The following is a 23,351-nucleotide window of genomic DNA, read 5'->3' on the forward strand; positions in this document are numbered from 1 at the left end:
TCAGCAGTGGCATAACAGGTGAGGCAGGCATGTTGGGGAGTGTGTGTGCCTGGGTGGTGGTGGTGAGGGGACTGGGAGATTGGCAGGGGGTGCTGGCAGATTAGGAACAGGTGAGGCAAGTTTTGTGAGCCATGCTAGCTGGGAGTGGACTGACGCACAGGAGGGGAGGAGGAAGACTTGGACTGGGATGTCCCAGCTGGGGAAGGACCCAGTGGGGGGGGGACATTGAAGCAGCCCCCACTCTGGGCATTGACAGCCCACCTTCTGCCATCCCAGACACCCCCCAAGAGGGACCCCCGGACTGGCCCCTTAGTCCTCCTCCTCTGCCACCACCCGACAGCTCTCCCCCAGTGGAGGGAGAGGACGGCACTGATGGCAAGACCCCATCTTCACCCAGGTCCGGGAGATGGGTGCAGCAGGAGATTTAACAAGCCCAGCTCAGGAGGAATGTGTGCTTATGTACCCGCCTCCAGTCATGACTCTGGGTACACACAAGCAAGGGGCTGCCCAGCCCTCCTTAAGCTGGGCAAGAGCGGAGGGTTAGTTGCAGAGTCAATGTCTTAACGCCAACAAGTTGTGCCTAGTTGTTTAGAGAGGGATGCTGAGTTCTGAGTAAGCAGTAGGTAGATTCATGAAGCGCACTGAATGGAAACTTTCTCTTACTTCAATAAAAGAAAAAAACTGCAGCTGTGTCTGAGTCAGAGTTCCTCAAGTTCGGGCAGGACAGCAAGTGGGTTGACGAGGAGAGTTGGCGAGTGGAGCGAGTGGAGGGTTGGTCAGCAAAGTGAACAGGGTCGTAGCCCCTCTATACACAAAGCATTGGGACTGGAACTTTTGACCAAATGCTGGCTTCATCCAGTGAATTTGATAATGTCATTCCTGTTTTTAGGCAGGGGTAGGATTGCCTTCACCCCCTTTCATTAAAGATGACTCAGGAATCGGGTGAATGCTGGTACATGCCTAATGTTCACCGAGTTCATTCCTAACGCTGGGTTAATGCCTAACGTTCCCTAGCAAGGTGGAAGTTATTTCTTCCCTTTCCTTTGCTGGGGTCTGGAGGGATGGTTCCCTACGAGAATTAGTTAAATTCCTCACCTGCCTGTATTTCTAAATTAGGTCAATTTGGTTAATTGGTTTGCAGTTCCTCCAAGTTAATATATTAATACATATAACCTTATTACAAAATTCTGAGAGTCTTTTTTGTGGGTGTGGGGGCAATAGTTCCATTTGGATGATATAAATAACAAATTCTAAGAGGTTTCTTAAGATTTCAGGTATTTAAACTTAGTATCTAACCACAACAAAAATATCAATGCATATTAGATTTCACTCCTATCTTCCTTGCATTAACATAATGCTGTTCATAAAATCACATTTGCTTGAGGCAAATACCCACACACATACCCACAAACTATAAACCTATATTATCAAATATTTTGTTTATAGCATGCATGCATGAGCACATATATACAAACTCCTTATGTAAATGTAATGTAAAGTAATTTATATAATGTAATATTCTGTTTAAAGTCCTCTTAATAAGGATAGATTTTAGGCTGACCCCATTTTTATTTTATTTATTTATTTATTTATTTTATTTTATTAAGCTTATATACCGCCCGACTAGCAACAGTTCTCTGGGCGGTGAACATTAAAAATACAATAAAAATAACACAATACAGTATATCACAATACAAAACTGTACAAAAAACTGTACAGTCTAAAATCAAAATATAATAATTTAGAATTAACAGGAATTAAAATGCCTCAGAGAAGAGAAAGGTTTTAACCTGGCGCAGAAAAGATGATAGTGTCGGCGCCAGGCACACCTCCTCGGGGAAACCATTCCATAGTTCGGGGGCCACCACTGAGAAGGCCCTAGATCTTGTCCCCACTCTCCGGGCTTCCCTATGAGTCGGAACCCGGAGGAGGGCCTTCATAGTAGACCGTAGTGTACGGGCCGGTTCATATCGGGAGAGGCGTTCCGACAGATATCGTGGTCCCGCGCCGTATAAGGCTTTATAGGTAAGTACCAACACTTTGAATCTGGCCCGGAAGCATATTGGAAGCCAGTGCAAACGGGCTACCACAGGTGTTATATGCTCAGACCGCTTAGTTCTTGTTAGCAGTCTGGCCGCCGCATTTTGCACTAGCTGTAGCTTCCGAATCATCTTCAAAGGTAGCCCTACGTAAAGCGCATTGCAGTAGTCCAGACGCGAGGTTACCATAGCATGTACCACTGATGTGAGGTCCTCCTTACTCAGATAGGGACGTAGCTGGGCTACCAACCGAAGTTGGTAGAACGCATTCCGGGCCACCGAGGCTACATGAGCCTCAAGTGTGAGGGAAGAGTCTAAGATGACTCCCAGACTACGCACCTGTTCCTTTAGGGGGAGTGTAACCCCATCCAGGACAGGGTATATATCCACCATCCGATCAGAGAAACCATCCACCAACAGCATCTCAGTCTTGTCAGGATTGAGTCTCAGTTTGTTAGTTCTCATCCAGTCCATTGTTGCAGCCAGGCAACGGTTCAGCACGTCGACTGCCTCACCTGAAGAAGATGTAAAGGAGAAGTAGAGCTGCGTGTCATCAGCATACTGATGACAACGCACTCCAAAACTCCTGATGACCGCCCCCAGCGGCTTCATATAAATGTTAAAAAGCATGGGAGACAGAACCGAACCCTGTGGGACCCCACATTGGAGAACCCACGGTGTCGAGCAATGTTCCCCAAGCACTATCTTCTGGAGACGACCCGCTAAGTAGGAGCGGAACCACTGCCAAGCAGTGCCTCCAACTCCCAACTCCGCAAGCCTCTCCAGAAGGATACCATGGTCGATGGTATCAAAAGCCGCTGAGAGATCAAGGAGAATCAACAGAGTTACACTCCCTCTGTCTCTCCCCCGACATAGGTCATCAAACAGGGCGACCAAGGCAGTCTCAGTGCCAAAACCAGGCCTGAACCCCGATTGAAATGGATCTAGATAATCGGTTTCATCCAATAGCGCCTGGAGCTGGTCAGCAACCACATGTTCCAGGATCTTGCCCAGGAACGGAACATTGGCTATTGGTCTGTAGCTGCTGAAATCCTCTGGGTCCAAGGAAGGTTTTTTCAGGAGTGTGGTCTCACTGCCGCCTCTTTCAGACAGCCAGGGACCACTCCCTCTTGTAAAGAGGCATTAATCACTTCCTTGGCCCATCCAACTGTTCCTTCCTTGCTAGTTTTAATTAGCCAAGAGGGGCAAGGATCCAGTACCGAAGTGGTCGCACGAACCTGTCCAAGCACCTTGTCCACGTCCTCGAACTGAACCAACTGAAACTCATCCAACAAAACATGACAAGACTGTGCTCCGGACACCTCAGTAGGATTAACTGCTATTAAATAGGAGTCTAAGTCCCGGCGAATGCATGAGATCTTATGCTGGAAGTGTTCAGCAAATTTATTACATCGAGCTACCGATGTATCTGCCGTATCTTGTAGGCCTGGATGGAGTAGGCCACGAACCACTTTAAAAAGCTCCCGTGGGCGTGAGAGAGATGAATGAATAGAGGCGGCGAAATGTTGTTTTTTTGCCGCCCTCACAGCTCCTACATAGAGCTTAGTAGAAGCACGTACCAGCTCATAATTGCATTCGTCAGGAGTTCGTCTCCATCTCCGCTCAAGCCGCCTCCTGTCTTGTTTCATCGCTCTCAGCTCCGGAGTATACCAAGGAGCTGTATGAGCTCTACATAGGAGAGGGCGTGCAGGAGCGATCATGTCAACAGCCCGGGTCATCTCTGTATTCCACAGATCGGCCAGGGCTTCGACAGGAGCGCCAGTCTTATCAGCCGGAAAAACCCCCAGAGCCTTTTGAAAACCTTCAGAATTCATTAGTCTCCGGGGGCGGACCAATTTAATAGGTCCCCCACCCTTGCAGAGGGAAAAGGCTACTGAAAGTCTAAACTTCAGCAAGCAATGATCTGTCCATGACAACGGGAGAGATGTAAAACTCCCCACATCCAGATCACTATCCCCATGTCCAGTAGCAAAGATCAGGTCAAGAGTATGCCCCAATGTATGTGTTGGGCCACTAACATATTGAGACAGCCCCATGGTTGTCATGGCGGCCATGAAGTCCTGAGCTGCCCCAGACAAAATAGCCTCAGCATGAATGTTGAGATCTCCCAGTACTAATAGTCTGGGGGATCTCAACAGTACCTCCGAGACCACTTCCGTCAGCTCAGTTAGGGAAGCCATTGGGCAGCAAGGTGGGCGGTACACCAAAAGGATTCACAGTCTGTCCCTCTGGCCCAGCACAAGGTGCAAACACTCCAGACCAGTGATTGCATGGACATGGTGCTTGGTGAGTGAGATGGAACTCTTATAGACCACAGCAACCCCACCTCCCCGACCCTCAGATCTACCATGATGCTGAACCAGATACCCCGGTGGGCAGAGCTGGGAGAGACTAACTCCTCCCTGTTCGCCCACCCAGGTCTCGGTTATACATGCCAGATCGGCCATCTCGTCTACAATCAAATCATGGACGAGGGAGGTTTTATTATGTACCGATCTGGCATTAAAGAGCAGCAACTGGAGATGTGAGAGTTGGCTGATAGGACAACCAACAACCCTGCGGGTATGAGAAGGACCAGAACACGGCACAGCCACTACATGTCTGGGCCGCGTTCTCCTTACCTGGCACGTCCCTCTCATATCACCATACCTCCCTCTACCCGTCACTACGGCAATTGGGGCCCCCTCAGGTCTCCCCTCTTGATGATAAAATCTCTTCCCGAGGCACATGATAAACTATAAATACAAAAAACTCATATACATAAAAATACACATTCACTCACAACATACACTCATATAACACCCATTCATCCACTTCAAACCCACACAGAAGACACAGTCCCGTATTCTGTGCGCCCAAACGCCAGCTCTAAGACCGTTCTTCTTCCCACGTAAAACGCCACCTGGGGCCTGGTCCTGCAAGGTGCCCACGTGCAGAGCAGGAGCCCAAGAAGGAGAGAGCAGAGATGTTGGCCAAGCAGCAGCAGCAAAGCAGGCAGATGGCTCTCCCTCCCTGGGCGGTGATAGTCCTCTTCCCTTGCAGGCACTGGATCTCCGTAACGTAAGAAGAGTACAGTAACGAAATCTGGACTGAAAAGCAAATGACACCTACATTTTAATTCTTAGGAGACACCTGCTTTATTCACATCTTATTTGTGTTTGTGCATATCGTTAATCTAACATTAAATTGTAGTATATGGTAGCCTTTAGAGAAAATGCTTTTATACATAATTAAAATAAAGTAACCAACTGGCAGAGTAGTTATTTTGTATAGTGACCAAACTGGAGAGAATCAGAATAAAGGTGTCCTAATAATAATGCTGGAGATCCAGTGTGGTGTAGTGGTTAATGTGTTGGACTAGGACCTGGGAGACCAGGGCTCGAATCCCCACACAGCCATGAAGTTCACTGGATGACCTTGTGCCAGTCACTGCCTCTCAGCCTCAGAGGAAGGGAATGGTAAAACCACCTCTGAGTGCTGCTTACCAGGAAAACCCTATTCATAGGGTCGCCATAAGTTGGGATCGACTTGAAGGCAGTCCATTTCCATTTTCAATAATCATGCTATAAAGGGCCACCAGGGACCACCCTGCTGCCCCCTTGGCTTCCCTCCTGCATACATGCAGGATCAAGTCCCTGGTAGGGATGGGTGAGAAATTCAACTCAGTTCACATTTAAAGGTGAATTTATCAAATTCATACTTTTCTAAATAATACAATAACTGAAACAATGCCATTTTTCAAAGTTCGCACTTATCCGAATTTTGCAATGCCGTTCTCCAGCCAAGCTGTGTGTACAAAAATGCATATATTAGGGGAATGTGGGCATAACAATGAATATATTAGTGAAAATAACATACAAAACACCCGGCTGTTGACAGGAAACCTTCAAAGTCCCATATAACAGAGGAGGAAGGGAGAGGCAGATAGAGCCTGACTGGAGTTCCAGTGGAGCCAATGCTGTCAGAGAAAAGAGGCTGGCAGGGAACTTGAGACGTTGGCAGGCTACAGGGTGAGGTGTGAAGCCTCAGCTACCCCCTCTGCTAGAACTGGGGAAATATTAACTGGGGAAGTATCAACTGGGGAAGTATCAACTGGGGAAGTAATCACTGGGTGTGATGTAACTCCCTGTCCCTAATAAAGAAAAGGAAGTCAAACAGTCCTGGGGTTATGGCTCTTTGGGTGCTGGAAGAGGGAGACTGGGACCCGGGCACTCGGCCTTTTGATGTTCCTCTGCCCATGGAAGCCCAGCAAATGTAATAAAAAACATATGAGCAAGGGGTGGGGACATGGAGAATGTGAAAGGGGTTAGAACTGGCAACGTGTTTACAATGCTCATCATCTCCAAGTGCAGAAGATGTATTAGTTAACATCTATAGGGGGGCAGGAAACCATTGCCTATATGCGCACCCAAACAAATAAACCAGAACTCCTAGTTTCACATCCGTTTGAAATCCCTTTGTTCAAGGATGGCCATTTTAAGATCTGTAGCAGAATAAATTTGACTTTAAAGAGTTATAATTTAAAAAAAAAGGATATGGTTGTTTGGATAATGGATGGGATGACATATCAGCAATGAAAAAAGCCCTTTCATTATACTCTGATAGGAAAGGAAAGGGTTACAATTCTATACACTCACGAAGAAGAAATCCAGTTCTCTTACATATTTGTAAATAATGCCACCTTTTATTTCTGTGCATACTTCCACCATTGCTTATGCTGGGGGAAAAGCAGAAATAAAATAATACAAACTCCTGCATATCCTCTCCAACTTTTTTGCCATGGAAAATGGCTTCCTACAAAAAGCAAAGATCCAGAGGATCTCATCAGCATGCAGGAAGAGGCTTCTGTTGTTTGCAAGAGCATCCAAGAACCCTGCACAAAGAAAATGCAGCTACAATAAGAGTATCTGACCCACATGCAGAAACCTGTTGCACATACCAAACACATCATCAATCTTGTGCAAAGACTTGTTAAAAAGCTGCACAAATACTTAAAAAAAAGTTTCCCCTAACTTACCCAGACTTACAGCCTTCTGTACCCAAAGTACTCATGATTCAATGTAGATAGCTATACATTTTATGATTTTCAAGGCACACTGAGATCTGAGATCTGAAGGGGTCTCTCTGTGTTATAAATCATCAGAACAACATCATTTTGGAAGCTTCACCTGGAGGCAACCAGTGGGAACAGTGTAAGTTTATTATTATTTATTAAATTTGTATACTGCCCCATAGCCGAAGCTCTCTGGGTGGTTTACAGCAATTGAAGATAGCAAAAAATACAAAAACAAAAAAAACCCCACCAACCTGTATATTTCATTTATTCAGTGCTTCTTGTAAAACAAATGCTGTATAAAACAAACCCTTTAAAGAGACTGCAGTTTAGACCCAAGTATCATTCAAACAGCCATGGCCCTAGCACTTTGTTTATTCTGTTCTAAAGGGTTTTGTTTCCATACATTTTCCAAAGTAGAAGTGGCCCTTGATCATTCATTTGCATTGACACAATGATGTCAGAGTGGGCTGTCAGCCAAAGTGCCTTTGATGGAAACAAAATACTGTTGCCACTTCAAACATCAGAGTGAGGCTCTTAATGGACAGACTCCTCTTTTTAAAAAAAATTAAACAAGAAACAAAGCAATAAATAATAAGGATGCCAGCTACTTCAAATGCTAGACCACCGAACCAGGGTAAATCAGACAGTGTCGCTGTCTCCTGGGGGAAAAAAAACCAAGTTAATATATTTGTGTTGTACAGCCAAAGAGGTTGATGTTGTTAGACTCCAACTGTCATCAGTCCCACCCAGCATGGCCAATTGTCAGGATGATGGGAGTTGTAGGACATCACATTGGCTATCCCTGGTGTAGCATATGGCCAGCAGAAAGAATTATTTGCTCTCATTTTTTGTTGGAGAAGAGTTAGTATGTGTGCTTTGGTCAGTGGTAGAAAATATATTTCTAATATTTAATGCTGCATTTGTGGAAATTACTATTGTTGGACATGATCCACAGGAAGCTGTTTTGTACCACATCAGACTGTTTTTCAGTCTCAGCCATTGTGGTCTGTTCTGACTGCCGGTGGCTCTCCAGACCTTCCCATCACCCGCTACTAGATCGTTTTAACAGAAGATGTCAAGGTTTGAACTGGGCATGCTCTGCCACTGAGCTCTGGTTCCATCCAGCCCAAGTCAGAATGGTCAATGGTCAAGGATGATGGAAGTTGCAGTCTAGCAACATCTGGAGGGCCACAGATTCTCCATCCCTGATATAACTGCACAAATTGCCACTTTAAGAACACCACTTATTCTGACTTCAGTTCCTAGAGTGGTTTTTAAGATCCCATCCCTTGGAGGCACATAGAACATAAAAATAAATTTATTACAGTATAAAATACAGGCATAATAGATTTAAATCAACAAGGATAGTAGGGCTTTTCCTTACAAAGTTTCTGAGATAAAATCAACACTCATGCAAAGATTCTGATCCTAAGGAAGCAGGCCTGGCACCATTGCGCAGAATGATGGGTCCAATATCAGTGGCAGCACTGGCTGGAAAAGGGGGACAATTCCAGTTATGGTGTATTGTGGATAAACAAAGAAACAAACATGGGCACTGTGACGTCCTTCCCTGGCACCACCTGTGAAGCTCTCACTTGTGGCTACCAGCAGACAGGAACATCAGGTTTATTCTTACCCTTTATAGCACTAGCACCGATCTCAAAAGATCCCACTGCTAGGCAGCACCACCCGACACTCTGTAACCCTTTTAGCCAATAGACTGTGCCTAGTCTCTGCCTGGCTATTCCGATACCTTGTGTCAATGGGTATAGGTAATTTGTAACCCCCCCTGCAGCCCCTTGACTCTGAAGCATACAGCCCTGGGTTTCTCTGTGGGACTGGATACACTTTCCTCCGATCTGCCGCTGCCACCATTCGATACAAACTGTTCAGCCTTGGTTACTTTGCTATTCCCCCTGGTATGTGTTGTTGGCGTGTGTGCGTTGTTGCGTGAAACAGCATACATTACGTTGGAGTTAAGTTGAGCAAGAAACTTCTTCAGAGCATTAGAGCATGTTAAGAGTCTTTTATTAAGACATTATGGCTTAAGGCTTAAGAGTAAATACATGTAGAGTTTCTTCAGTCATCCCCCCCTCTGGTACATCTCTCTCCAAAGGTAAACACAGAAGAGAACCTCACAGTTCAGAGGCAATACACAGAAGACACAACTTACAGACTCTGTTAGAACTTTCCCAGTCTATCAGATGGTTACCATAGCAACCGCTGGCCTTGAATGTCTGCTCACTCTCAGGCCAAGAGATAACAGTTACTTCTCCAAACTTGCAGGCTTTATGGAAAACAACTAGAGACAGTAATGCCCATGGGTCACAGCCCAGCATATGTATCCCAGCTGAAGGTATCAGGCTTTTATTTAACCAAGAAATATTTATTAAGAATTAGAAATAACAAGATTACTTAATTACTTTGTTGACAAGCTTATGGTTTCATATATGTTCTGACATGTACTTTACTTCTCATTAATTGCCTCAGAACTCCGACTCACTCTCAACAACAACAACAACCTCCAAACACCTCCAAAACCTCTCTTTCATCTCTCTCAACCTCCAACATCCACCACCCTGATTCAACTGTCATTCTGCCATTTATACTCCCAGCCATTCAAACGCTCAGCCAATCATCCAGCATTCTACTGCTCATGTACTTCCCCTCCTCTTTCACTCCACTTACCATATGTCTTCTATATAAGCAGCACTTACCATATTTACAAGCAGGAACATCACAGGCAACATCAGCAAAAATTTGGTGATTGCTATGGTTTTTCTGTGTATGATGGTGGCAGCATGTTTTTGAAATCCACGATGCACAGAAACAGAACTCTCTCTGCATAGCAATTTGGGAAAATAAAGATGGCATTCACAACTGCAATCACCAAGGGGACCATCCACCCAGATTTCCAGGTAGATGCCTTTCTGGGGGACCTCAAATCCTGGAACTAGCCTGCAAGCATTTTTACTTGGAAAAGTAAAAATTATTACTTGCCTCTCATTGAGTTTGTTGGGACTTTTATCTCACTAAATGTGTTTAGGATTGAATGCTGTAGGCTAGTTCACACTTGAATGTGCATTACTTCAACTGATTATTTGAATATATGCATGGACAGCATCACAGGTAGAACTTCCACATTACCTAACATCACCTCAATGTTTTTCCAATAGACTGATTAATGCAAACCAAAAGACCTGTAGATAGTAATAGCCTCTCAGTAGATTTTGGAACAGTAATCACTGAATGAATTATAGGGAAAATACATAATTCTTCAGTGCCTGAGTCTGAAGAAGCATCACAGTTGCCACCCCACAATTCTAAGGACAGTGAGATCAATATGATCAATGTTAAAGTATTTCCAGTGAGTAACTAAAAGAAAATCATGAGTGTTGCATGAAGGCAAATGTGTTTCCGTATAATCACGCTTCCATTTTCCTCAGTTGGTAAACAAAAGATGAACAGCCTCTTAATGAAAAAAAGCACAATAATATTCATTGTAAGTGAATATGTTACGTGATACTGAAACAGTGCTTCTTTCAAGCTGGTGCTTGCCATCTACAATACTTGTGTCCAAATACTGGAAGTCTGATTAATTAAGAGTATGCTTTAGTCTTTTAAAAAGTTTTTAATCAATTCATCTGATTAATTAATTAATTGGATGTTTGTGACGTCCTTCCCCGGCACCACCTGTGAAGCTCTCACTTGTGGCTACCAGCAGACAGGAACGTCAGGTTTTCTTCTTATCCTTTACAGCTCTAGCACAGTTCTCAGAAGATCCCCCTGCTAGGCCTTACTACCCAACACTCTGTATCTGTTATAACATTTAGACTGTGCTTTAGTTTCTGCCAGGCTATCTCAATACCTTGTGTCTATGGGTATAGGTAATTCCCAATCCCCCCTGCAGCCTCTTGCACTGAAGCTTACAGCCCTGGGTTTCTCTGTGGTACTGGATACAATATCTTGTCCTCCGCCGCTGCCACCATTTGATACAACTGTTCAGCCTTGGTTACTTTGCTATTCCCCTGGTATGTGTATCCCAGCTGAAGGAATCAGGCTTTTGTTTAACCAAGAAATATTTATTAAGAATTAGAAATAACAAGATTACTTAAGGAATGTTTCACAAGTGTATGGTTTCATCTATATTCTGTTATGTACTTGACTTCTTACTAATTGCCTCAGAACTCCAACTCACTCTCAACAACCCCACCAACCTCCAAACACCACCAAAACCTCTCTTTCACCTCTCTCAACCTCCAACATCCACCACCAAACCTTCCTGATTCAACTGTCATTCTTCCATTTATACTCCCAGCCATTCAAACGCTCAGCCAATCATCCAGCATTCTACTGCTCATGTACTCCCCCTCCTCTTTCACTCCACTTACCATATGTCTTCTATATAACCAGCACTTACCATATTTACAATATAAGCAGGAACATCACAATGTTACAGCCCTACTTAAAATACTTCATATGAGATCATCCACCCTAGTGGTGGCTGGTGCCCATTGGAATTGGTAGGGCCAATGACAGGCAATTCTAGTTTAGTTCCCAACCTTCTCCCTGCTCAGCTCTACAAGAGCAATACTGAGACTGAGGGGGAGTAAGCTGACAGGGAGTACCACCCCCTGGACTGGTTGCAAGCAAGAAGGCAGGCAGGGGCTGGCTGGTGGGTCAAGTGCCCGATTTGCCCTAATGGACCAGCCTCCACCAATCCACCCAATCCTAGTAATCAGATCCATTGTCCGATTCAGGTATTCTGTAAGAGCCATGTACTAGAGCTGGGGAAAACGCTTTGAATACAGACTGCTTCCTTTGGAAAGAAAAATATATTGCTCCTTTTAAAAACAGACCATTTTTTTTCCTTTCTAAAGGCACTTGCAAAGTCCCTTATGCTTTGCTTGACAAGCACCTATCCTGGGCACTTGGGAAGCACCACACAAGAGGCTTTGGAAGCTCTGCACTTGGCACTTAGGAAGTGCTGAGCACAGGGCTTGCTAAGTGCTTTTCACAGCACTTCCTAAATGCCTGGCAATCAGCTGGTGGTCGGGCACTCAGGAAGCACTGCACAAGGGGCTTCGCAAGCCCCGTGCTTTGGAAGAGGTGCTTGCAAAAGTCCCTTTCAGCTAAAATCAGGTGTAGGGCAGATGGGCATGGCTTGTCCAAAACAGACTTGCGGGCCGAAAGGGGAGGCCTGGTGGGCTGAATTAGGCCTGCAGGCCAGTGGTACACCATTCTTCCTCTGGACCTAATGGTCTTATGGGGGCCTCCCTCTTTAGATGGCAATATGTATTCCTTCACTTACTTCAAAATGTGATGTCAGCTCTGCTGCCTTTGGAAGCCCCCTTGCTCATTCTGGTAAGTAGAGCCCTGGACGTCTGCACCAAAGTCCTGCCCTAACTGCACCACTGACTCTACATCTACTTTATGAACTGCAGAGTTGAACAACACATTGCACTGGTAGTTAATGTGGTGCTGCCCAGACACTGCTGGACTACATTTCCATGATCCATGGCCAGTAGCAGCGGGTAGGGTGATGTGGGTGGTACTCCATTGCTCTCTCGGCTTCCCAACACTGCAGGTCAGTGCAGTGCAGCACATGGTCCCACCCCACTGGCTGCTACTGCCTGTGGCCATGCTGTCTGGGGCTGATGGGAGCTGTAGTTCAAGAACATTTGGGGGGCACCACATTTGCTATCCCTGGCTCATGGCTTCCTTTTTCTGTGTAAGCACTGGATCAGTGTCCTTTGATAATGTTTTCCTTGCAAGATATTAAAGGACAGGAAGCAACTTCAGTTGCTTCAGCATTCAGTGTTATTCACAACCATTTCTCTTTTCCTCATCCTTACTACTGTGGTCAAAGTTTTGTTACAACATGCTTTGGCCTGGCCCATAAAATCCCTAAGGGAGCTAGGGGGCTTTCAGATTACCAAGCTAAAAGAAGTTATGAGAGTTTCTGTAACCTTCACAATTCAGTGCAAGAGAACTCCAATATCTGGAGGCCAGGAGCAACATCTTATGTCAAACTGATGGAGAAAAGACATGGCAGAGTCCAGCTACTGTAGAAGGAAAAAGGGTGACACTCACGCCATCTGATATCCTGTTGAGACTGACGATGGAATGCTTAGCTCAAATTAACATCTTCTTTCTGTTCCTGAGAACACACAGTTTCCAAATGAACAAGAAGGAGGAGGACTGTGGCGCAGTGGTGGAGCACCTGCTTTGCACGCAAAAGGTCCCAGATTCAGTCACGGGCAGCTCCACCCCTAGAGAGCCACCACCAGTCAGTGTAAACAATATGGAGCTAGATGGACCAAACGTCTAACTCAGAATAAGGCAAACCTCTTTTAGCTACATTCATCCATTGAGGCTCTGCCTGAGCCATCTTGTGAGACTGACAGCGGTGTGAATACTCAGGTCATCCCCTGCTCTGGAACCCTTTGAGACTGAGAGAAGATCTATTCAGCAGCTTTTGAGATTTAGAAAGGACTGATGGATTACCTAAACTACTAATAGTGTTTCAACAGTGCTGGTTTTGTTAATTATTGTTTCTTAAAAAAAAAAGGAGGGAGAGGTATAGATAGTGTCGTTACATAGTCTAGTCATTAGACCCCTCTTCAAGTGTAACTGAGTTCTAAAATGCACAGGGGGATTCCATGAATAGCAGAGACTGACCACTCTAGACAGTCAGCCTCCAACTCATGGAGGGCAATGAGAACAGCGGGGAGATGGGCAGAGCAAATGCACTCATCCCTTTTTGCCTTCCATCGTTTTTTCCTCTACCCAATTACAGAATGTCTGAAGAGGGCTTAAATGCCATTGGACTTTGTTACATCTGGATGGAGTCAGGAATTTCATAGGACTGTTCTGTTCCATCATCATCACCACCACATAAAAAGAGCCTGCTGGATCCCATCAGTGAGCCATCTAGTCCAGCGTCCTGTGGTCAACCAGATGCCTATTGGAAGCACACAAGCAAGACCTGAGCACAACAGCACTCTCCCCTCCTGCATTTTCCAGTAACTGGTATGCAGCAGCATGCTGCCTCTGGTTAAATATCAAATTTAATATATTAATTACATTTCTATCCCACCCTTCCTCTTGTAGAAGCGCAGGGCAGCAAACCACCAAGCAGTAAAACAACACAATTTTTTAAAGAAAAGTTAAAACGTTTAAAAACATCTAATAACATGTAAAAACAATAAGTTCTAAAAACAATTTTAGAAACAACCTCATACTCTCACAGCTGATAATTTCATGGTTGCCAGGAAAATAAAAGAGAGACAATAAGAGTTCTTGGCAAGTTTTTAGATTGCTGTGTCCTCCAAGCCCAGTGCAGACATGCCGGGGTCCTTGAGCACCAGCACACACACACACACACACACACACACACACACACGCCTACCTGTCTCTCGCAGGGAGAGAGCTTCTTCCGCCCACCCGTTCGCTGGCTCCATCTCTCCTGTCTTTTGCGGCTGCGCGGGCTGCTACACATACGCATTGCTGCCATCAACTAAAATGGCACCGGAGGCTTCAGCCTCTTAGGGAAACCTCAGCCGCCATCTTGGTTAATGGCAGTCCTGCACACACAGCCCGTGCAGCCGCAAAAGACAGGTGAGATGGAGAAGAAGAAGTTCCCTCGCTGTGATCCGCGGCAGCTGCTCTGCCGCGGATCATGGAAAAGGAGCGCTACTCCTTCCCCACCCTATTGAGGGGCCTCTGTGGCTCCAGGGGCTCTCAGCCAAGGCCCAACCTGGTCACCCTTTGGGACCGACCCTGTCCAAGCCTTCCATGATAGTGGTTGTGTGAACATCCCAAATGGCATTAGTACAGTAAATGATTGCTGACCAGCCATTGTATACAGACAGCTACCCCAACTGACATTAATAAAGACAGCACAGAGCGGCTTTAAAATTACATTGCTTTCTTTACAGTACACAAATCTAGTAACATCACATGAAAGCAGTTTCTATTACATGAATACTCCACACATCCTTTGATACAAAGGAACGTAATGAGACCAAGGGAATCAGGAAGGCGTAGCTTCTTTAGGAATGGGATGAGCACAGCAATCAGCAACTTCTAGACTGATTGGAAATGGGTTTGGAGTCCCTTTTTGGAAGCGGCTGTCTTGCCCCCAGTTCTTTGGAGTGTAAAAGTAGAATCCAGTCTAACTCTGAACACATTTGAAAAAGGATTCCAGCTGGAGTTCAATGGGCAGTCATTTTGCACCATCCACAGTTTCATTTCTCATTTAGCCTTCCTACTCTCATTCCTGCAAAATAATAATTAAAATAAGTAGTACAGCTCTGCCTCAGAGGAAACATAGACTCCAGTCAAGGAACTTTGCTCTCCATTCATATTTTAATTTAATCGAAGGGCCCTTTTTGACATTGATGGATATTAGATCAGCTCCTAATGGAAGCACTGCAGACTCCCTTCTGCTAACTGCACTCCTTTCCTCCAGACCCGAGAGATGGACTGTGCTGCAATTAGCATAAATGCAAAGAATTGTTTTCTCTCTTTCTGCAGGTACCCTATCAGCTGTGACAGTGATATCCCCGTGCTCATTACTCTCTGGTGGTAGTGATAACTCTGCATTAGAACCTGCATGTGACCTCCCAGCACAGGTGCAACTCCTTGCTCTCTTCCCCCCTCCACTCTAAGTTCCTTACATAGGGAAGGGAGCAAGAGCAACTAGGATGCATTATTAATTGATTTATACTGGGGTCACCAATGTGCACCCTATAGTGCACACAAAAGGTATCAGTAATGATCCCCTCTTAAATCCATAATGTGTAAGAGGCTGTTTGCTGTTCCTGTTCACTTCCTGCTTGCACTGGCTTGGCCGCTTGTACAATGAAGCCTTTATGCCATGCTTCACAGCAGCCATTTTGTGTTATGCCATGCCTCCACAGCAGCCATTTTGTGACTGGCACCCACAGCATTCCAAAAGTGCTCACTGGCCCCAAAAGGTTGGTGACTCTCAATTTCAGTTATTGATATACTGCACCTTTGCACAAGCTACAGGGTGTTATCCAACAAAGTCAAATAAAAGAAAAAGGATACATTAAGTCCATAAAATAATAAAGTCCTTAAAAATAACAACACAAGTGATAACAAATCACTAAATAGCAATTACTAATAGCAGCAGCAGTAGCAGCAAGTAATCCATTTGTCTAATAAGGTCTGTCCTCCTCCAAACCCCCACCAAAAAGGGTGCCTCTTAACCAGCTGCCTAAAACTAAAAGGAGATGGGGTCAGATGCACTTACTAGGGAGGGGATTTCACATGTGAGGAGCCACCACTAAAACGGCCCCTCTCCTGGCCCCCACACCATGTACTTCATCCTGAGGCAGAAAATTCCATGCGTAAAAGTGCAACAACTGAACATCAAAGAACAATTTGCTGCCCTTTCCTGAAGTGGTCACCTCACTCTGCCAAATGGTAGAACTGATTCACTCAAACCTTAAGCCTTAGATTTTCACTGGTGGCATGAAAGCAGCATATATGTTCATCTCTTAGCCGAGAACAGTTTGGAGAGGGGAGGGAAAGTGTCTTGTGATACAGCAGATGGTTGTTGTGTTTCATTGCTATTTTTCAATAAGGCTGGAGAGTATCTGCCATGCATAGAGACCCTCACCAACCCCTCACTCTGCTAAGTGTAGGCATTTTGTATTAACAGGAAGTTTGCTCTTGGTGCTTGATGGTATACCAAAGTGATCCCCAGCAACTTGGAGAAATACCCACTGGACAGCAGTATAGGAGAAATCTCTCACCACGCACTTTCCAGTCTCAGTTCTCCTTGTACCTAACATCCTGATTTGTTTAATAAAATGTGTATACTGCTTAATTGTTGAAGGCACTTATATAATTTTATATTATATAAAGGCCAATAACCCCCTACAAGGTCAGAACATTGTATCACAACAACTATATGTAGAGAATGACTCAAGAGTTGATGGCTTTGTCATCTCAATTGGGGCTCAAACTATCTTGCTCACTTTCAGGGACATGAAAAGAAAAGCATGAAATATGTCATTTGGAAACAGCTAGTTAAAATGGCACCTACAGTGGGTGCCATTAAAGTCTTGGCATTTACCACTTCACAGTATTTACCTTTATCACCTTATTTGTAGAATTCTCAGTATTTTGGCTAAGAACACGCCGTGATAAATTAAGTAGCTAGGTGTGGAGAATGTCAAGATTTTAATGGTGCTTTCTGCATTCTAAAACAGAAGGAATGTGGCTGTCAGCTCTAGGGATGTTCAACCCGCCTCACCTGAAACAGAAACACAGCTATTCTGGAGACATTATTCACATGAAACAATGTTAAACTAACAACAAGGGAGTATTTTGGCAGTATTGCATTTGCTACATACTTAACTAATTCCGATGCGTCTATACTCTGTAGATGTTGCTGAACATTGTGTGTGACATATGGTGTAAGAAAGCTTGTGAAAGGCTCCCTAGAAGACAACTGACTGAAAGAAGCAATGTGGAAGTTAGCAATAAATGACGTTAAGAAAAACGAACTATATAATACTGCACCAAGTCAGCAGGATGATGGGCTAGTCTTTGCCTACTCTCTCTGTTTAATGTCCTCAATTAGTTGATTTAAACTGCTCTACGTTCTCCCTTTCTGTCTTTCTCTGAAACCACATACCCCATACATTTATTCCACTATTCCACTTCAAACAGTCAAGATTTTCCCAAAAGAATCCTGGGAAATATAGTGTGTGAAGGGTGCTGAGAGTTGTTAGGAGACTTCTATTCTCACAGAGCTACAGTTCCCAGAGTGGTTTAACAGTCAGTCCCTCTTCCCAGAGAGCTCTGGGAACTGTAGCTCTGTGAGGGGCACACTCTCAGCACCCTTTACAAACTACACTTTCCAGGATTCCTTGGGGGAAGCCATGGCTGTTTAAAGTGGAATAATGGTGGAATAAATGTATGGTGTGAATGTAGCCACATTCTCTCGGACCCAGACAGCCAAATTGTGTCAGCACTATCACCATCTTCAGTCAGCCGGTTTCTTCCTTCTCAAGTACCTCTCAGATACCCCATCACCTTTCCTAGGGCAGAGACGCATGTGCCATTTATCAAATGATATACAGCATGCCTTAGGTCAATTATATTTCATCATTGACTCTGGACAATGGCTTGTCTAGGCCAATGGTTTATCTGACTCTGACCCCAAGCATAACGGAAGAGACTTTTCTGGGACTGGACATTGGGGTGGGGCTTATGTGCACACCTCTCTCCACCCCCAGTTTAATAATTCTTTGGGAGTTCAGGTGAATATCTGGATACAGTTTATGAATACTGAGTTATGGTGTTAGCATATGACTTAAATTGCAACTTTCTTATCAGTATCTGGGCAAAAACATCATGTGGTAGGAGACTACCTCCTATTATAGAACCATAGATTCATAGAATAGTAGAGTTGGAAGGGGCCAATAAGGCCATCAAGTCCAACCCCCTGCTCAGTGCAGGTATCAAAGTTAAAGCATACCTGACAGGTGGCAGTGCTGCAGTTCCCACCTTCTTGCTTAGAGCTCCTGTCACTGGTTGTAAGTCTTTCCTGGCCATGCCCACTCTTAATATTATTTCTTGCTGACCAAAGTATGGAACAGGATGCTGATAAAGCAGGCTCTTCTTATGTTCTTGGGATTACTAAGGTTTTTATCAACAGGGATCACAGGTAACTATGTATGGGGAGAGTTGGGATAAAGTTTATTTCAGGAAATGTGAATGTCAAGAGTTTGATATATTATTGTATTTTTAATTATAATTCTCCATTAAATTGTTCATAAAAAACGCAAAAAGGAACTTATATGGAAATTCCTATGAAATTTTGAAATTTGAGTCTATTCTTCTATGAAAGGTGCCCTATCACCATTTATTACTCTCCTAATTTAGATCATCTTTAAATTATTCCCGCAAGATTTTTTCTTTTCATCACCTTTCATCTAGGTCCTCATTTCCAATCTTCACAGCAGTTGTAACGTCATTACAATATACTCTCTGGTTGTAATCTTTGTGATATTTTCCTACATATAAACACAATAAAGTTACCAGTCCATGGATTTTCATAGCCTGAATTTGTTCCAAATGTGACTTCTGCAATATGAATGTGTATATAACAAACAAAAAACAAACCCCACACCAAAATTTCCTTTATATTGATAGGGTTAGGGAAGAGGTACTGGAGATCATATCGCAAACAATCGTTGGATAATGAAACGGACCAAGGAATTTCAGAAGAAAATCACCCTGTGCTTTATAGATTACAACAAAGCCTTTGATTATGTAGATCATGAAAAACTATAAAATGGAAATGGACTGCCTTCAAGTTGATTCCAACTTATGGTGACCCTATGAATAGGGTTTTCATGGTAAGCAGTATTCAGAGGGAGTTTACCATTGCCTCCCTCTGAGGGTGAGAGGCAGTGACTGGCCCAAGGTCACCCAAGTGAGCTTCATGGCTATGTGGGGATTCGAACCCTGGTCTCCCAGGTCATAGTCCAACACCTTAACCACTACACCACACTGGCTCTCCTATGAAAAACTATAGAATGCTTTAAAAGAAATGGGGGTGCCACAGCATCTGATTGTCCTGATGCGCAACCTATACTCTGGACAAGAGGATACTGTAAGGACAGAATATGGAGAAATCGATTGGTTCCCAGTCGGAAAGGGTGTGAGACAGGGGTGTATTTTATCACCCTATTCGTTTAATCTATACACAGAACATATCATACGGACAGTGGGATTGGACCAAAATGAAGGAGGTGTGAAAATTGGAGGGAGAAATATCAATAATTTAAGATATGCAGATGATACCATACTACTAGTAAAAACCAGTAATGATTTGAAACAAATGCTGATAAAAGTTAAAGAGGAAAGCACAGAAGCAGGACTACAGCTCAACGTCAAGAGTAATAACAGAAGATTTACATAATCTGACAATGAGGACATTGAACCTGTCAAGGATTATCAATACCTTGGCACAGTCATTAACCAAAATGGAGACAATAGTCAAGAAATCAGAAGAAGGCTAGGACTGGGAGGGCAGCTATGAGAGAACTAGAAAAGGTCATCAAGTGCAAAGATGTATCGCTGAACACAAAAGTCAGGATCATTCAGACCATAGTATCCCCAATCTGTACGTATGGATGTGAAAGTTGGACAGTGAGAAAAGTGGATAAGACAAAAATCAACTCATTTGAAATGTGGAGTTGGAGGAGAGTTTTGCGCACACCATGGACTGTGAAAAAGACAAATAATTGGGTGTTAGAACAAATTAAACCAGAACTATCGTTACAAGCTAAAATGATGAAACTGAGGTTATCATACTTTGGACACATAATGAGAAGACATGATTCACTAGAAAAGACAATGATGCTGGGAAAAACAGAAGGGAGTAGAAAAAGAGGAAGACCAAACAAGAGATGGATTGATTCTATAAAGGAAGCCATAGACCTGAATTTATAAGATCTGAACAGGGTGGTTCAAGACAGATGCCGCCATAAGTCATAATCGATTTTAAGGTACATAACAACAACAAAGGGCTCCTCCAGATGACCTGTTGATTGAGCATTCATCCTGATTCACTTGCACAAAGCTTGTAGGGAGATTAGATTATGTCCCATCTTAATGAGCATTAATTCTTATTTGCTTCTGAGGTTCTTATACATCTTTATTTGTTCATCACACAATATTCAGTGCACTTTCCAAACTCGGGGGGGAAATCATTTTTTTAAAAAGTGGATTTGTTGTGTTAGGGCAGGAGTGGGGAACCTTTGGCCCTCCAGACATTGCTGAACTACAACTCCCATCAGCCCTAGCAAGCATAGCCAATTCCCAGGGATAATAGGAGTTGTAGTTGAGCAGCATCTAGAAGGCCAATGGTTGCCCACACCTGCACTAGGGCAAAAGGGCCCTTTAATCCACTTTAATTGTGCAAACCTAAATCTCCAGTATGCACTTGAAACCCTCCCACAAAAATACTGACAGTCTGGAGGTGACCTTACGCAGTTTTTACCCAGATTTACTCCCCAATATATCAATTATATATTCGGTTGACACCATTATATGATGACATAAGCAGAAAGACATGAGATGTGCTATACACCAAAATCCAAAGTTTAATTTAGACCTGTTAAGATCATCTTGTGATTACTAAGAAAAGGCAGCTGCCAGTCTTCCACCAACCCAACGAGATATGATTAAGAGATCTTTTATGATTTTACAGGTATTGAGCTGCAAACGCGTACCTGCATTAATTCACTCCAATTGTTCATCGATCTCCAAGGGAAGTAGTCAAAGACAAATTATGTGCCACAACTGAGAGAGAGAGATAGAACGAGAAATTCTCACTGTGTAATTACCGTACTAACATTTATTTTCATATAGGGTGTAGTTTTATTTACCAAGCAATCACTTTCTCAAGGCAAAGAATGCTAGGTTGTCATCTCAGGGCTTGTCCACAGATTTGTCATGAATTTAAAGAAATAAAATGAGGGTCTATGGCATCTTTGTTAGTTGCCACCCATACTCACGCTTTGTTAGGGAATATCTTTGACAGAATGTCCTGTAAAAGACTGGCCCTACCATTAGGAAGAGCAAGGAAGCTACCTCAGGCAGCTGATTCTGGATGTCATGAAAGCGCAGCAAATGATAAGATATTGAATTTATTATGATTGTATTTTACTGCCAGACAGGGGAGGGGAAGAGGAGCTTGTGGGATTTTCTGCCTCAGGTGCCCAAATCACTTGGTTAACCTTGGAAACTATTAGGGATGATGGATGAATTGGTCAATGTTGGTTTCTCTCCGTTTCTCTCCTTTCAGTTTGCCAGGCTTCCACATTAGTTTGAAATGTTTAAGTCCTCATCAGCATTTTAGTACCAATTTCTTCTGATATAGACATTTTTGTAATTTGTAAAAAATATAATGCATTTTGCATGCTGTTTTCAATAATAAATGCATTTTTATGCACACTTCCCCCTAATACACACATTTCTGTACAGAATATTTGGCTGGAGAACTGAATTTGGAAATCAGTGCAAAATTGGAAGGATAGCTGGGCTTTGGTTCACATTTTGCTTCAGGAAGTGTGAATTAGAGAGCTTTGCATTAAAATGTGAACAGAACCAAATTTATCCTCTGTCCCTAGGGACTATGCATTTTGATAGAGGGTGGAGGATGCCATTACCTGCTCTGCCTCAAGCAGAAAAATGCCTTGGGCCAACCTTGTTCCTGCATGAATGTCACAAATTTCAGTCTTTACTCCCCATACCTTTTCGGAGAGACTGTAGCCCAAAAGAAACTAGTATCTCTATTTTCTCTCAAATCCACTAACAGAACAGTCCTAACTATAGAAAGCTGGTGTAACTTAGGCTGATGTAACCTACACCACAGTAAGTTACCCTTATTGCAAACTCGGTACAGGAGCCTCTGCGAGAGGCTACTACCAGCTCATTCAGCAGGTAAAAATGGGTCTGCATTTTGAGGGCTGGGCCCTAGGTAACATGACCGAGCATAACGGGGCTTGGAATCAATGTGTATCTTTCCTTGCCTCATCCTGTCCCCACCATACCGTAGGAACACCCCCCTTTTGGACTTATTCTGGTGTCAGTTGTGCCTGCTGAGCAAGGAAAGCCCAAGATCTGCAGAATCCAAATGCTCTCATCTCAGCAGAACTTGGGTTTGGATTGTGCTGTCAATCCACATTGTCTCTCAAGTTCTGCACTGAGCAGGGTGGTGAGCAAAATGGCCTAAAAGGAACCTGTATGATTAAATTTACCAGAGCTACTTAAAAGAGTATCATTCTGCACATTTACTGAGGTTATCCTCTCCGGATGTCTCTGCCTTCTGAGGCATAGCAACTGAGTGACAGGAAAAAGTCTCTTTATTTGTGGCCTCCTGCCTTTGGAATGCCCTCTCAAGGAAGTCATGTCAGAACCAGACAGACCATTTTCTTTGCTCAGGATTATCAACTTTTTGAGCAGCTGAGTATGATTTATTCTGCTTTGTGGTTTGGTTATTTATTTATTGCTGGGTTTTGATGCTGTTTTATATTCACATTCTTTATACTTGCTATATTCTTTATATTGGGTGGTATTCAGCTAGAGATGTGCTAGAATTTTGCCCAAATCGGATTTTCCATTCATTTGCTTATTCTCTATCATTGTAGTTTTATGTAGTGATTTTCCACAGCTATTTTCAA

At 43.7% G+C, this 23,351-nt stretch overlaps 1 long non-coding RNA gene across 1 annotated transcript in view; it reads right to left on the minus strand.

Annotated features, from left to right (window-relative positions):
• Window positions 1–5,059: 5,059 nt before the first annotated feature.
• The window catches only part of LOC133364355 (uncharacterized), a 127,461-nt gene continuing 109,169 nt past the window's right edge, over window positions 5,060–23,351 (minus strand). The window contains exon 3 of the long non-coding RNA XR_009757919.1: window positions 5,060–5,149. This is a non-coding gene — a long non-coding RNA (uncharacterized LOC133364355). The remainder of the gene's footprint in view (window positions 5,150–23,351) is intronic.

Source organism: Rhineura floridana, chromosome 9 (assembly GCF_030035675.1).
Source record: "Rhineura floridana isolate rRhiFlo1 chromosome 9, rRhiFlo1.hap2, whole genome shotgun sequence".
Taxonomy (NCBI): Eukaryota; Metazoa; Chordata; class Lepidosauria; order Squamata; family Rhineuridae; genus Rhineura; species Rhineura floridana.